This window comes from Solanum lycopersicum, chromosome 12 (assembly GCF_036512215.1).
Source record: "Solanum lycopersicum chromosome 12, SLM_r2.1".
Lineage (NCBI taxonomy): Eukaryota > Viridiplantae > Streptophyta > Magnoliopsida > Solanales > Solanaceae > Solanum > Solanum lycopersicum.
Window position 1 is genome coordinate 52,399,997 of NC_090811.1, and position 17,789 is coordinate 52,417,785.

Sequence of the window (17,789 nt, forward strand, 5' to 3'; positions counted from 1 at the left end):
ATCATTGTGGGTATTTGCCCAAGCTTGAAGATAATTCCTTTATCTATCTTCTCCTATATGTTGATGATATGTTGATAGCTTCTAAAAGTCAAGAGGAAATTGAGAAACTAAAGATTCAACTAAGAAAGGAGTTTGAGATGAAGGATTTGGGTGAGACAAAGGAGATCTTGGCATGGAGATAAAAAGAGATAGACATTCAAAGAAACTCTATTTATCTCAGAAAGAATATTTGAAGAGAGTACTAAACTGATTCGTTGTGAATGAAAAAATGAAGCCGGTTAGCACTCCGCTTGCTCCTCATTTTAAGCTTAGTGATGCTATGTCACCTAAGAATGAAGTTGAACGAGAATATATGTCAAGAGTGCCATACGCGAATACTATTGGTAGCTTGATGTATGCAACGGTTTTCACAAGGCCAGATATTTCACACGTTGTTGGATTTGTAAGCAGGTACATGCACAATCCTAGAAAGGATCATTGGCAGGCTGTAAAATAGATTCTACGGTACATTCATAACATTGTGGATGTTGATTTGGTCTTCGAGTAGAAACATAGTCAATATCTTGTTGGATATTGTGACTCTGATTATGTAGGTGATTTGGACAAACGAAGATCAACTACTGGTTATGTTTTCACTATTGCAAATGCACCAGATAGTTGGAAGTCTACTTTGCAGTCAACACTTGCTTTGTCTACCACTGAGGCAGAGTACATGACAATTACAGAGGTTGCAAAGGAAGCAATTTGGCTTCAAGGATTGCTTAGAGAGCATGGTATTGGAAAAGACGGAATCACAATATTTTGTGATAGTCAGAGTGATATTCAATTAGCAAAGAAAGAAGTTTATCATGCAAAGACGAAGCACATTGACGTCCGATATCATTTCATACGAGACATCATAGAAGATGGTGGAGTCACAATGCAGAAAATTCATACTACGGATAATCTTGCCGATATGTTGACAAAAGTGGTGACTGCGGTCAAGTTTCAACATTGTTTGAATTTGATCAATATTGTTGAACATTGAAGATTGAGGTTGAAGACACAATCAAAATTGTTGTTGAGAGAAAGGTGAAAATGGAGAATCTTGCCAAGGTGGAGATTTGTTAAATTTGACAAGATTCAAAAATGGATTAATGAGAAGATATGTTAGTTAGGAGGATAACTCTTCATTTGTAAAAAGTCAAAGATAGCACCTTTTATAGGTGAACTTTAGGTGAACAATAAATTGATTTCACAAGGTAAATCTTCACATTTTGACATACTGTGATGTCATGGATGACATCAAAAGGAAGAATTCACTCCTATAAATAGGTAGCTCCTAATTCATTTGTAATACACCTCTCAATTGTCTTCTCATCTCCTAAGACATTTGTTCTTCTTTCTCTCTTGTACTATTTCATTTGTACTCTTTTGGAGTGAAATAAATATTGGTTGGTTGTGTCCGAGGAGAAGGCAAAAGAAAACAAAAGTTTACCGAACTTCGTTAATTCCTAGTGTTCTTTTTGTTGTTGTCTCATTTACTATTTATTAGCTACCATTAGATATAGTAGTTGTGATTCCATCACTCTCTATATATTCGGCTTCCGCAACAGGGGTGAATGGCTTCTTCCGGACTATCATGATCTTTTTGTTGTACTCCATTTTTTGAACTTAGACTTCTTATGTTTTTGGGGCTGCATCACTGTATACTAGATTACATAGATGTTTTGGTGCACCACTTACTTTTAAGGGGATTATTTTCGCAAATGCTTACTAGTAATGGGTTTTAGTTATTGAAAATTGTTACTTCTAATTGTTTAGTGGATTTCACGTTAGTAGATACTTGATTATGATCTCCCACCAAAAATTTAGTGTGCGTGCCTCTAATGGCATGTTGGATCATGACATTTTTTAACTATTTAACAGCTAATATGAATTTACTATTTTTATGGTCAAATTTTTCAGTAATTTCCATATATTTTTACAAGCACAAAAGTTAATTTACAATATAGCCGCAAAAATTAGTTTTAAATCAGATATAAGTGTCAAAAATACATCTTTTTTTTTTTTGAGTTTCATACCTCAAATATTGAGAGTGTGAGTTTCATATCTAAATTATCACTTTTTAGTTTGAGAAACATACATCAGTGGTGTGTATAACACACTCTCTCTTTTATTTGAAAAAACCTTGACACATGACATTCCACATGGATGAAATATTCCACCTTGATAAAAATTAAATGATAAACTATTAACATTAGTTAAAAACTAAAGATTAAAGTATTACTATCCATGAAAAGAATTTCTTTTAAAAAATAAAATTTAAATTATTTTTCTTACCCCACTCCACCACCTCCTCCACGTACCCCACGCCCCTCCAAAATAAAAACTCTCACTCATCACCCCCCCCCCCCCCACACACACACTCCAAAAAATTGATATTATTTTATTTTATTTGACAAAAATTCTACCCCATTCTAGGTAATGCTTCGTTCCTATTTTTTTTAAAAATATTTTTCTCATTTTTTGCTAGATATGTACCGAATATAACATAAATAATTAACAAATTAAAAAATGTTTTGCGGCCACAAGTAAAAAATAATTTCAAAATGTATATATCTAACACAAAATGAGAAAAAAATTATATCTAGATTAATCTTCCGGAGGGGGGGGGGGGGAGAGATAAAGTCAAAAAAATAAATTATTTTAACAAAAAAAACTTTAAAAAATGGTCGTGGTGAGAGGAAGTGATGGAGTGGGATAAGAAAAATATTTTGCATTTTATTTTATAAAATAAATATTGTTTTCTTGGATAATAAATTTTTAATTTTTAATTCTAAATAATACTAATAATTTTTTTTAACTTTTGTCAAGGTTGAATGTTTTGTCCATATAGAGTATGATGTATAATGTTTTTTAAAATAAAAGAGAGAGTGTATTACATACCATGATAAGATTGGTATAAAAGAAAGAGCGTGTTTCTCAAACTGAAAAATTATAGTTTAGGTATGAAACTCAAAAAAAGATATAGTTTGGGTGTGTTTTTGAAACTTATCTATTTAAATTACAATAAAGCTGCAAAAAAATAATTTTTTCTCCATTCACACATTTTTGTTTCTTAGTACAATTATTTTTACAAGATAGAATAAAATAAGAAAAAGAAACTCAAATAATGATAATCAAAACCATACATGATTTTATATATATATATATATATATATATATATATATATATATATATATATATATATATGAGTATATTTGAGTGAATTTTACAATGAGAGATATATTGACTCTAAACAATAAATTTAAGCGGTATATTAGACCCTTTTTCCTTTTCAATAATTCCATATGAAGTATTTTCGTTTCTCGTTTGCAAAATTTATAGCTAAACATAACTTCATCTTGAACTTCATTTTCATGATAAATTTCAAATAAAGAACAAACAGAGGCATCTCCAATAATTTTTATAAGAAAATTAATTGAAAAAAGTTGATCATCAAAATGAAAATTTGAAGTTGGCCTTCAATTGTCTTTTTAAAAACAATACTTATGAAAATGATCAAATATATCGATATGTGGATTATTTATTTTAATAAAAAATTAAATAAAAAGAAATTAAATATTTACTTTCATTAAAGTAATAAATGTAACACCCCGCTATTCGAAAGAGTTAGAATTAGAAAGAACCATTTTTTGGAAAGAACAAAAATCTAAAATTTGATAAGTATGTTAAGTATGAGTTTTGAGACAATTTCAACAACTATGACTCCTGGTACAAGATGAGTTAGGTGGGCTACACGATATTAAATGAAATACCTTTTAATTATCTTTTCAACACCACCGAGTTTGCTAATTTTTGAGTTCGTATGAACAGACATGCCCGTTTGAAGTCAGGTTCTTTGGATAAGGAAAGTTAACCAAATTTTAAAGGGGTATTTTGGTATTTTCATTACCCAATTAATTTATTTCAATTTTTGGAAATTTATTTGGGGTGTAAACAGAGTTAGTTCAGTTTGCGCAATTAAGAATTACGCTAGGAATTTGAAATAAGAGAAAAAAAGGAGAAAAGTCAAAGCGTTCGTGGAGATTTCTTGCGGAATCAAAGTCATTTCGCCAAGGGTTGATCCCTAAAGAGGTACGTGAGACTTTCATAGCATTGAGTTCATTCCCCCACATACCAATCATGTTTATTTCAGCGAAAATCATTATAGAAAGTTGAAAGTTGATGATTTTGAATTGTGTTCTTGAATATTGACTTTTGTTCTTGAGTTAAGTTGGGATTGCTCAGTTCTTGAGAAATCATTTTGATTTTAGAATAATTTATGAATAGGTTCTTTTGTTCATGTGATGGATATCTGAATCTAAAGAGGATTTGAGAAAAAGAATTGAGTTTTGGCGAATTGGGGTTAGAAAACAAAGAAGGAAAAAGTTGGCAAATCTGTGTACCAAGTCTGCGTTATGGACGCGGACCTATTCCTCAAGAATTGGAAATTTTCTTTCCGCATCACAAAGAGGTGTCAAACCCTTTGGCTCAAAATTTTTTTTGTGACCAAATATTAAAGTGCATCTCTGCATCGCGGACTTGCTTTCAGACAATGATTTTTTGATCGTTTCTCATGTTTAACTATATGAAAACACTGCTAAACATCATGAGATATTTCCTATCACAAATCACAACCTTGAATTCATAAATCAAATTCAAAGTAGAGTTGAGAATCAAGTCTTGAGGGTTCTTCGAGTCATTTTAAGAAGTCTTTAACAAATCTTTTAAACTTGTTTTAAAACTTAAGCATTGAGAAAGAGTAGAGCCCAGTTCATTTTATTTAAAATGTTACATGGGGACTACATATTCCTAAAGAGTAAATGTTTTCACATTTAGGATTAAAGGAAACAATGATTTCCAAATGAGTTTTCATGAGTAGTTTTGAGTTCCATCTCTTTTAAGAGATAAGTTTTTAGTGATAATCTCAAGCCTCACGGAAAGATTTATGTTTTAACATATGAGTTGAGTATTTTGAGAGTAGTATTGAGCACTGATATGGAGACGGAGTCATAATTACTCAAGTCTCCATAAACCATATAGCCAACGTGGGTAGAAAGGGTCATACTTTTTAGATGATTCCTTAATGTTTTTAGCATAGACTAGTGGATCCACTTAGTTGAGGCGTTCTATATCCCGACAAGTTATAGGAGAGTTCTGGCAGCGTGACGAGATGTTGTATCATTACATAGCTCATATTGATGGTTGTCAATTAGAGAATAGTGTCTCAATGCTTTATATAAACTACATCTTAATTGTTGTTTATTTCTACATTAAATTGAGTATCCATGAGTTTACTAAAGTGAGGTAAGTGTTTCTTCATAACACAGTTCAAAATTATGTCATGTTTAGTTTTTGTTACATGTTGTACATTCAATGTATTGATGTCATTTGTCCTGCATCATTTTATGATGCAGATACAGGTAACAAGGATCAACATCCAACTCCTTGTTGATCCAGTAGAGAATCTCAAAGTCGTTTGTAGAGTTTTATTACTTTCTGAAGGATCCTCTTTGTTATTACTTTATCATTTCAACTTTGTTGTTAGGATGATCGGGGTCTTGTCCTGATTTTCACTGTAGTTATTAGAGGCTTCATAGCTAGTTAATTGTTGTTTGTTTTCATTTCAGTTGTTTTTCTATGAGCCTTCATTTGCCATTTTGGCTAGTGAATGTTTCTTTATGAATCCTAACTTATTACATGAAATTATCTTTGTTTAGTAAAGTCTTTCACTTAGTAGAAAGCCAAGGCAAGGGCACGCTTAGGGACAACAATAGTGCTCGAGTATCAGTCCCGCCCAGGGTGTAGGCTCAGACATGACAAACTTGGTATCAAAGCAAAGAGTTCAAGAGTCCTAAGGAGTCTAAAAGTCGTGTATTTTGAGTCCTAGTTATCGCTATGAACCGCGCCACATATATAATTAGGAGGCTGCAACATTTAGAAATTATATCACTTTTTTCATACTCATTTTGTGTGATAGAGTTTATCTCTATGAATGTTTCTGCTTAACTTGTGCTTGCACGTATATTTCATATTATTCCTCCACGAAAAGTTGTTCGAGGTCGTCCTGCTAGGAGAAATGTTGAGGAACAAGGGGTACCTAATGCACCTGAAGTGCAACTCCAAGGAGAGGTCACCAATGATGAGTTCCATAAATCTATCCGATTTTGAGTTAGGTTGTGACCAATCAAGTTGGACAGAGAATCGATTGGAAATGACTTATACTTCTAAGATCCTTGAGTTCTGAAGGATGAATTCTCCAAGCTTCATTGATTCAAGTGTCACTCAGGATCCAAAAAAACTTTGTAGAGGAACTACATAAAGTGTTTGAGGTTATGTGTGTTGCTGATGTTGAGAGAGTAGAACTAGATGCATATCAACTGAAGAGTGTCGCTATAATCTGGTCTGACCAGTGTAAGAAAGGTAGAGTTGAGGGTGCAACGATGTTAATTTTGGTTGTGTTCGAGAATGCTTTCTTAGGGTGTTTATTTCCCCAGAAACTAAGACAAGCAAAGGTACGATAATTCCTCTCTCTCAAGTAGGAATCGATCAGTGTTCATGAGTATAGTCTGAAGTTAACCCAACTTTTTCACTTTGCATGAGAGATGGTTGTTGACATAAAGAGCAAGATGAGTTTGTCCGTTCTTGGGTTGGATCATCTTTCAAGTAAGGAAGGAAAAACATCTATTTTGATAGAAGACATAGGCATAAAGATGTTGATGATTCATGTGCAGGAGGTTGAAAAGGATAAGTTGAGGGATAGGAAAAAGTTCAGAAATAAGAAAGCTAAGATGTCACGGAATGAGTCCGAGCAGCAGAAGATTAATGCCAACTGTTCATAGTTTCAACAAAAGCAAAAGGACTTACTCCATCATCTGCTAGTTCACCTACACCGAGGAACAAATGTAAGTACAATAGTCAGATTTCACAGAATTTCAAAGCTAGACCTGCACAATCGCAAGGTAGTGTGACACACGGAGGTAATTAGGCTCTTACATGTGCTAAGTGTGGTAAGAACCACCTAGGTACTTGTCGTGATGGCAACTAGTTGTTTCAATGTGGTCAAGAGGATCACTTTACCAAAAAGTGCCCTAAGAGCAAGCAAGGTAATGGGAATAGGTACAATGGAGCTCAATCTTCTTTAGTTGCTCCACCAAACAGAGCTGCACCTAGAGGAGCTATTTTAGGGATAGGCGGAGGAGCGAACCGCCTTTATGCTAGCAAGAGAATTCTCAAGATGTTGTCACTAGTATGATTAAAGTCTTCACTTTTGATGTTTATGATTTGCTAGATCTAGGAATGAATCTATATTTTGTGAATCCTTACATTGCCATGAATTATGATATTCTTCCTAAGCAACTTTTTGAGTCCTTTAGTGTTTCTACACCTGTTGGTGAGTGTATTCTAGATGAGAGAGTTTATCGTGATTGTACCATTTCTATCAATCACAAAAGCACCTTGACTGATTTAGTTGAGTTAGACATGATAGATTTTGATGTCATTCTAGGTATGAATTGACTTCATGTCTATTATGCCTCAATTAATCGTAGAACTTGAGTTATTAAGTATGAGTTTCCTAATGAGCCAGTTATAGAGTGGAATAGCAGTTCAACAGTGCCTAAGGGTTGTTTTATTTCTTTTCTTATGGCGAGAAAGTTAGTTTGCAAGGGTTGTGTCTATCACTTAGTCCGAGTTAACGACTCTAGTGTTGAGACACCTTCTATTCAATCAGTTCCAGTAGGATGAGAGTTTCCAGAGGTCTTTCTAGACGATTTTCCTGGAGTCCCTCCTAAGAGAGAAACATACTTCGATATAGATCACTACTAAAAAAAAAAAGGGCAAAAGGAGACCTCCAAAATAGGTCACTAAAAAGAGACCTCATGAGGTCGCTATTTGTATCAATAATTTTTTTTAACAATATGATTCCCATAAAGTATGCAACCTCATGAGGTCATTATTTGTTAATTTAAAATATATTATTTTAGTTTAGATACCTCGTGAGGTCTCCTTTTATTAGTCAAATTTATTAAATAATGTTCCTTTTATTAGTCAATTTTGTTAAATAATATTCCTGTTAAATAATATCCCTTTTATAAGTCAAACTTTTTAATTAATAATTTATAATGGAGTGTCTAATTTTATTAAATTAAAATAAGAGGTTTTTTTAATTTATGTCATCTCCTTCCCGCTAGAAGCTAAAAAAAAAACCTAAGTCGTCTTCCACAGTGTAGACTCGATATCGCTCGGTTTGAAGCTTCAGTTTTCACCATCAGTTGAAGTTTTCGTTTTCACCATCGAAACTTGCTCGGTTTGAAGCCCAAGATTTCGTCGTCGCTTCAATCCTCTGTGTCTATTTCTTTCTCTTGAAATAAAGGTGAACCTGGAAAAACTCACAGTAAACTCTCTGTCTCTTCATCTTCATCTTCCCCACCCTCTTTTCTTTTTTTCTTTGTTTACAAAAAAATCCCTCTTCTAGTAAACTAAAGATCTTGTTTGGTTGTATTTGTGATTTTTAAAATTTAAAGTTGTATTTGGGCATGTAGTTTTCTTGAAAAAAATTGATCTTTTGTTACTGGGGGTGAAATTTTGAAGATAAATTTGATTTTTTTATTAATTCAAATCTATGGACAAACACTAGTTCTGTGGTTATTTCTTTGTTGCATTTAGATATTGATGTTTGTTTGTATTTGCTTATCAATTCTTGGCTTGATAAATTGTCACTTTATATTGAGTTAACAATTTATTGATTTATGCAGAACTTGGTTTTGAGTCTTTTATAGGACAAGTAGTTGTTTATAGCAATTTGCTGGCTCTGTGTCTGATATTATCATTTTGTCAATTATAAGGCTGAAATTTAAGATGTTGAAAAAAAAGGGTGTCATTTTAGCCTTTTGGGATGTCCCTAAATGTTACATCAGTTGTTAGTAGGAGCTATGGTTTCGAAATGTTGGATTATCTCAGTTGTGGAAGTCGGTAAACTTAGAAATTCAGCAGGATTTAGATTATAGCGTGCTGTCTTGTTTTATCTCTTATATGAGAAAATGAGAATGTTCAGTGCTGTAAAATAGCTTAATTTTTGCTGCATTAGCAATTGAAAAGTAGCCTTAGTTTATCATATTGCATTTGATTTGTTATTTAAATCATTATTATCAGCAATCTTCCCTCTTCAACAACATACCGAGTGAGATCCAACAACGGGTATAGCTTGACATTTATTGCTAGGCGCTTTGATGGAGATCTATCTCCATAACAAGTAAAGAATTAATAGCCTAAAAAGAATAAGGTGACAGTTGGATACATAGCTTCATTGTATTAGTAGTATGATTATGAGTAAACCTTGTTTCTATATTTGGTGAATTAATGTTTTGATGAATAGTCATTGCAACAACCAAGAATTTTGAAACTGCATCAGAGCACTGTCCCTGAAATTCTGAACTTTAGCTAATAAAAAATGTGTGTAAAACAATCTCATCCCAAATCCAGCACCAACTCTACTTGTTTTCAACAAATAACAACGAAATTGGGTTTGTTAAATTGAATGAATCAATGAGTTTTAGGGTGAATCATCTTTAACGATGCTATTGTTTGTTTTTTTTGCAGATCCAGGCAGCTCTTACTACCAGCCTTGCGGTCGACTCTTCCGGTTAGTTATAAATTCGTTATAAAAAATGGATATGCTTTCTGTTAGGTTAGTTGTACTTGTTAATTTGGCATTAAGATGTTGTGAATGTTACTGCAAATTTAGAACTAATATCATTTAAGACAAACTGTTCAGAGAACTATGATTTTGTAAGAAAGAAGAAAAATCCTAAAGATTCAGACGTGTGGGTTGAGCCGTGAACTGAAGTGACCTATGTAAGCCTCTAATTTAAAATAGTAGTTAATTATTTTCTAAATTTATATTCTAATATTAATACCATTCAATTTATAATCGATATCTTCAAGCTTTGGAGGATCTACGAAAAACTCAGCCAGAAGAAAATCGAGGTATGTCACTTACTCAAGAACAAGATGAAAGAGTGTGGTTGGAATTGATTGGTGGGTCGAGTAGATATGGGTATGTGATATACCGTGGTTTCACGGTATAATTAATATTTTTTCCTTAAGTTTAGTGTGTCCGAAAGTCTTTTTGTGCTAGTTTTGATATGAGTTTCTCTTTGTTTTGCAGGAAATCTGTCCAAAGTTGAATGCGGAGATTTTGAGCGAAGAAATGCAGAAGAGACCACCTAAGGAGCTGATGACGGTCCGTCGTGCTTGTGACGATTCGTAGGTGGCAGCGTAGAGAAGCTGCTGAAGGAAGATGGGAAAGTCTGACCAAGTGTGGGGTTACGTAGCTTGTGACGGTCCGTCGTGGCTATGACGGTTCGTCATGAAGTTCAGAGAAGTGATCCCAATACCCAGATTCCAAGAGTTGAAGTGTTTTGAAACGAAGACCCTCGACGGACCGTTGTGCCTATGACTGTCCGTCATACTTGCCGTCGAGGAGATTGAAGAGAGCAGCAGAAGAAATTGCTAAGTATGGGACGATGGAGACGGTCCGTCGCGACCACGACGGTCCGTCGCGAGGTCCGTCGACCCAGCCGCGTTTTGGCAGATTTCCAGCAATTAGAATCCTTGTTTAATTAGGTTTTTTATTTTTTATAAATAGTTCAAAAAAACCTCGTTTTTGAGGTTAGACTCCGTATTGTTAGGCTCCATATTATTAGACTTTTGGATTGTTGGATTATTGGAACTTTTGGTTGTTGATTAGTGTTAGATTTTGAGATTCTTACAAGTGATTTTTGGTGATTAATCAAGCAAACTTTCGGACTTTATTCTTTCTCATTGAAGTAAGTACATGAATTCTTATTTAATATATTTGAATATTGTGTTTATGGCTATGAGCAACTAAACTCCATAACTAGGGTTGTGGGAACCATAGGCAAATAATGAGATAAACCCTAATTAAAAGAACAATTCTAGAATAGTGTCTTGCATGTATTAATAATTCTTTCGTTTAGAAGTCTTTTTAACGGATGACCAACGTTAGAACTTGCCTTAATGCTACTTGCCGGACCAAAGAGGTAGATAATAGGAAAAGAATTATTAACATAGATTTAGTGTATACTATCTAATAGGCTAGTATTGATTGGTACGAGGTAATAACTTAGTCAAATATTGAATACGATGCTTAATATGAGGTAAGGATAAGGTTTAGGATAGCAACACAAATAGCCGGACCAAGTTGCTGAGTGAGATTTTCTAGATGCCGGACCAAGGATTTAGAAATACATAACTTATCACTTTGCATGCAAGATACTAGGAAAGAATTGTTATAGTCAGAGTTATCAAGTTATGAACCTGTGGGGAACACTTAAACCCTATTTACTTTGATTAATTGATTAAAACCCAACATTAAAAGCTGTTAAGTGTCTCTTTCAAGTTCGTTGATTATTTTCACTTATTTAGAGATAGAACCCCCCTTTTTATATTTTTACATTCCAAGGAAGTTATTGACCAAACGATAGTAATAATAGGTTGAAGTTAAGTCTAGACTATTTCCTCGTGGGAACGATCCCAACCTCACTAGTTGGGTTATTTACTTGACACGACCGCTTTACTTCTTATTTGAGAAGTAAGTTTGAGCGTATCAGTATGCCTAAGGAATGCCGCAACAAACATTTCGTGAATTTTCTTCTGAGTTTGAAGGTCTAAATAGTTCCTATGATGATGAATGAAGAAAAATTTGGCTATGGAGCAAAAGATTGATGAGCTATCTAGCCAAGTCGAAGACTCGCGGGCTAGGGAAAGGCGAAGGGACTTAGAGTTTGCGGGTCTTAAGTCTTAATTCGATGTATTACTTGCTTCAGGAGGGATTACCCCTTGTTCCAGTGATATCACTTTCCCTACTCTACCCCCTCAAACTCAACCTACTCGATATTCAGTGTATGATCAACAAAGAAATATGACAGATGAGTCTACTAGTAATGAAGAAGATGATGATCATGTGGCAGACACACTACCACATTAGTGAAGTTTAGAGTTGTGATAGATAATCTAAGTTCTTTACTTTATAATTTTGTTATGGGAGTTGTTTGTTTTGTGAATGCACGATAACATTGAAATTCTATTATATATAACTTATGGATATTATGATTTTTGTTTAATTTCGAATTACGTTAAAGGTCAGTTGCAATTGAGTTGATAAGAGAATATTTAGTAAATGTATTGCATCAGTTGATTGTTTGAAGCTCTTTGATCTTGATTTAGCTAATTAGAGAGGTACTAAATTAATATGACAGGTGAAGAAAAGTTGCTGAAATGACAATTAACTGCCAGTTTTTTTTCAAGAAAAGTGACCTCATGAGGTCTTTTTTTTTGCATATTATTTTCCAGAAATTTCAATAAAGAGACCTCTGAGGTCTCTTTTCTGCATCTTATTTTCATAAATGAGGTCTCCATTCAACATTTTATTTTGTACCAATGCAGTAAAGAGACCTCATGTTGTCTCTTTTTGCATCAAGAAAGAGACCTCGTGAGGTCTCTATTCAGCATTTTATTTTTTGGAAATGCAGTAAAGAGACTTCACGAGGTCTCATTTTGTAAATATAAAATAAAAATAAATAATATAATATTGACCTCATAAAGCCACCTTTATTAAAAAATTTAAAAAAAAGTAAATTATAAAATTGCAACCTCATGAGGTCTCTCTTTTAAAAAAAAATTGGACAAATTATTGATGACCTTGTGAGGTCTCTATTCGGCGACCTCTTGAGGTCTCTACTTAAAAGTAACCTACATTATAGTGATCTACCGTTGAGGTCTCTATTTTGGTCTCTTTTTTCCGAAAAGAGACCTCATGAGGTCTCTTTTATAAGTCTCTTTTTACTATTTTTTTAGTAGTGGATATTCTTCCCGACACTCGTCCTATCTCTATCCCTCCATATTGAATGACATCAGAAGTGTTGAAAGAGTTATAAGAGTAGTTGAAATTCTTCAACTAAGTGTCCTATCTTGGGACGCTCCGATCTTATTTGTGAAAAAGAAAAATGGTTCTCTTAAAATATGTATAGATTACCGTCAGTTGAACAAGGTTATTATAAAGAATAAGTATCCACTTTCAAGACTTGATGATATCTTCGATCAACTTCAGGTATCACTTATTTTTCAAAAATTAACCTCAGATCTGGCTATCATCAGTTGAGGAAAGGGGACTTTATTATATTAGTCATGATGGTTAGCTCTCTCTCTTGTTACTGTCTAGAACTAGTAATGAAGTATACACTTTTGCTTTGCTTCAAACCCTTCTTCTTGTTTATTGATGAAATTGTGTTCAAGAGAGAAAATTTTTATTTTCTAAATTTTCTCTTTTGGTACCTTATCTGTTGGCAATTTCATAAAAACCTATTTTGAATCAGTGGAACACCAACACCTTAATAACAACTTAGTTTATCATCGATTGAAAAATTAAATTTCATGCTTTTCACATAGAGAAAGATATTTGAATGTCACGATCAGTTATCCAAATATAGAATCTATACATATTATTTCCCATGTTCAATGTGTTTTTATGTTGTTCCCTATGTTGATTTGACACTAAAATCTTTATGTCTCAAATATAGAAAGAAAATAGTGTTAATGGAGAGTATTGGAGGGGATTTCTTGTTTATTTTAATTTTTTTTTTATCTATTCTCACTATTTCAATATTTCATTTTAATAGCTCACTTATTTTGAAATTTAATCTTTTAGTCTAACAAATGATGAGATTTCACTCTTTTCCGCCTCACCTATATGGGCTATCACTCGAATTGAAACCTTTTATGAATTGATAGGTTTACACCTTAATCTAATAGTCTATATTTCGTGCCAATAAAAGAGAGTTTTCCCATGGACTCATCATTTTATACAAAACTAATGCAAAAGGGAAAAGCAGGGATTTACAACTATCAAGAACCAGTAAAACAATTGACTAAATTTCAAATAGAATATTTGAATGAGTAAATTAAATACTATATGCTAAACTAATACAACGTGTTAACTTTTAAGTTGTAGCACAAAGTAATAAAGTGTATCCATGTGCATCTTCTTCAGCTAAATAACTAATGACCCTTAACTTTGAGGATATTGGATAATCTAAACGAAGATTTAGTTTAAGTCTTAAAGTAATAAAGTGTATATACCATGTGCATCTTCTTAAGCTAAATAACTAATGACCCATAACATTGAGAATATTGGATAATCTAAACAAAGATTTAGTTTAAGTCATAAAGATGATCACATCAAAACTTGAGGGAAATGAAATTATTTATTGCGTTTATATAGTTTTTCCCCATTTATTAGTGTCTCTTTAGCTTTTCTTTCATACATTTATTAATTGAAATGGTATATATTTAAACCTTGAAGAAAGTCTTACATTGTACTAACGAAGAGTTTAAGTAGAAAAATCATTTATTGTCATATGTCATCCACGCATGCTTATATATGAAATTTTCTATTGAGCTGGCGTACATATAGATATATAGAGTCCAAAAATAATTTAATGCTAAAATTTAGTAAAGAAGATTTTTTTAAGAATTAAATAATTTTTTTCTTACCTCACATCATTCCTGCCTAGGTATCGCAACCCCTCCCCTCACCCCCCAGCCACCCCAAAAAAAATAATTTAGAAGTTCTTTTTTATAGAAAAACATTTTATCCAACACCACCAACTACCCCGACTCCCCCCCCCCCCTCCATTTTTTGCTTTTAAGATAATATATACATTTTTTTCTTATTTCATCCCTCTCTCCTTCGAAAGAAATAAAAGATTTTATTTTTGGGATGAGTGGGTAGTGAGGTGTGAGGCGGGCTATTGGATAAAGGATGGTGTGGGGTGATAAGAAAAAATAAATTTTAAAAAAGAAAGAAGTATTTTTATTTTCTTAAATTGCTGAATTCTTAACATTTAATTATTTAAATGTTCTTCAAATATTTTTTTGTTACATATATCTATGTGTGCACGTCAACAAAAAATTTCATATGTATGCATGTTGCATAAAAGTGGTGTTTTTAAATTCACCTAATCAAGTAGATGAGTATTTTGAAGATTGTCAGTAGTTGAAGACCTAAAGTAATAATTCAGGTCAAGTTTAGGGGTGTTTTCAATACTTATCTCAAATAATTATGTTAAGATATGAAGTGAAACTTGATTCTAATGAGTCACATTAGCAATACTTTTTTTATTATTAAGAAAGTTTTTGAATCTGGAAGTAAAAGTAGGCAACTAAGAAGCTTGAAAGTAGTTAAAGAACTTTGTACCTTATCGTCGACACCCAATTTGACCCTCCACAATGTAGATTAATCATCAAGTTTCTGAAATTGCATACACTTTGAAATAACTAATTTTATAAAATTCACCATGTTTTTCTAGCTATTTAAAACTAGTTTTGTCACTTTTTATGATTTTTAAATAATGTGTATGATTTTATATAATTATGTATATTATTAATTACAACATTTTATAAATATTCAAAAATCGTCTAAAAAAAGATTTTGTTTCACTCAAATATTTTGTTAAATTAGTGTTCATAGATTTATTTTTGAATTAATTAGTTCATAATTGTTTTATTTCGTTTAGATTAAGAAGCTTGTTAATCAATCTTCTTTATATCCTAGCCTAATTTAGTAGATTTGGTTACGTTCTTAATGAGAATTGACCATAGTTAAAACTGATCCGACAATGTCTTAATTTGAAATCAACCTCTTTTATTGTAAACCTTGAATATACAAAAATAACATCCTCTTAAGGTCCATAATAAGAACCCTACAAAAGAATGTCACGTGTCAATAAAATAACAACTCTTTTGTTTATGTCAGTCTTCGCTAGACCCCATAAAGAACGCCACATCATCAATTTACTATCACTGTTAGACCGAATGACCTGAGAAACCCTTGTACTTGGCTCCGTTTGTCAATTGAACCCTACTACTCATCATTTTACCAACCAAACCCTTAAACTCATCAAAACTCAATATTTTAAATCCAACTGACCATTGACCGAGCTAATGTGACATTAATACTGATGAGTTGAAAATATGTGTGATTAAACACGCTTAAAAGTGAGTTAAAACAATATTTTACTTTTTAAAAAATCAATTTAACAAAACTAAAAAATATGATCCATCTTCTTCGACCCTCCTTCACCAACCCACAACTTTCTTCTTCTCCACCAGCCCTATCTCCTCTAACCCTCACCACAACCCAGCCCATCCTTCTTTTTCCGCCCCAAAATTCACTGTTCTCTGCCTATTCTCTTTTCATAAAAAACAGTAGCCTCAACTTCTTCTAAATTTTTTGTTTTTAGGGTTTATTTTTTATTTCGTTTATATTAAGAATCTTGTTAATCAATCTTCTTTAAATCCTAGCCTAATTTAGTAGATTTGGTTACGCTCTTAATGAGAATTGACCATAATTGAAATTGATCTGACCATGTCTTAATTTGAAATCTAACCTCTTTTAGTGTAAACCTTGAATATACATCACATCCTCTTAAGGTCCATAATAAGAATCCTACAAAAGAATGTCACGTGTCAATAAAATAACAACTCTTTTGTTTATGTCGGTTATCGCTAGACCCCATAAAGAACGCCACATCATCAATTTTTTTATTATTGTTTTACAGAATGACCTGAGAGACCCTTGTACTTTGCTCCGTTGGTCAATTGAACCCTACTACTCATCACTTTACCAAGCAAACCCTTAAATTCATCAAAACTCAATTTTCTAAATCTATCTGACGATTGACCGAGCTTAAGTGACATTAATACTGGTAAGTTGGAAATATGCGTAATTACACGCGCTTGAAAGCAAGTTAAAACAATATTTTACTTTTAAAAAAATCAATTTAACAAAACTAATCAATAGGCGAAATGGTCTGGTAGACCCCTGTACTTGTATGTGTTTGTGTTGTAAACCCTTTTACTTAACTATTTACCAAGTTAACCCTTAAACTCAATCAAACGAGTATTTTCAAACCCCTCTCGTCATGTGTGTAATTCACTCTCCTTGAATAGATGACATGTCATATTCATGTTATATAAATTAATTACATGTCATAATTATCTTTATTATTTATTTTTAAAAATTATGAAACAAAGTTTTATTAAATAAAACATAAAATAATAAATTTTAAATTTATTAAATTTTAGGACTCCACACCTCTTTAACAGTGTACATCTGAATTCACTGGCGAAGTCGTCGCTGCCACCACTTTTCTTGCCAGCAAGACCTGTAGGTCTCCATCTCCATTGCCAACCTCTTTATTTTCCTTTCCTCTTTCTCCAACCTCCACAAAATTAGTAATCGGCGACCCCTGCGAGCCACCATGGGCCGTCTCTCTTCTTCGTCCTCTCCGTCGTACCAATAAACCCCTTCGCCGCCTCCCGATCTAGTGAAAAATGATCAGTGTCGCCTCTTTCTTACTCCACTTTGAATTAGTAGACTCCGACGAGGCGAAGAGCATCACCATAAAATCGTCGCTTTCTCCCTTCAGTAATGACAAACAACTTGTATATGATGAGAATGAGGTGTCAATATCCTGCTAAAGTTGATAAGAAGTGTAGAAGGATGGGGGCAAGAATGGGGATGACGGTTGGAGTTGAGGAAGAGGATGACCTTTTCTAAAGTAATTTTTTTAAAAAATTTATTATTTTAGTTTTTAATCTTTTTAATTGAATATTTTACTTTAAAATATTTTTTGAATTTAAATGCAGTTCATTCGCCTTCACACACGTGTAGCCACTCTCT

General features: G+C 33.0%; 1 long non-coding RNA gene across 2 annotated transcripts; it reads left to right on the forward strand.

Annotated features, from left to right (window-relative positions):
• Positions 1 to 8,140: 8,140 nt before the first annotated feature.
• On the forward strand, positions 8,141 to 10,839 carry LOC104644990 (uncharacterized). Of its 2 annotated transcripts, none has more exons than XR_002026277.3 (5): positions 8,141 to 8,399; positions 9,626 to 9,668; positions 9,801 to 9,880; positions 9,971 to 10,012; positions 10,194 to 10,839. It is a non-coding gene; the product is annotated as an uncharacterized lncRNA (long non-coding RNA). The 2 variants fall into 2 exon arrangements; XR_738858.4 differs by having other exon boundaries at positions 8,146 to 8,399; positions 9,971 to 10,082.
• The last annotated feature ends 6,950 nt before the right edge of the window (positions 10,840 to 17,789 follow it).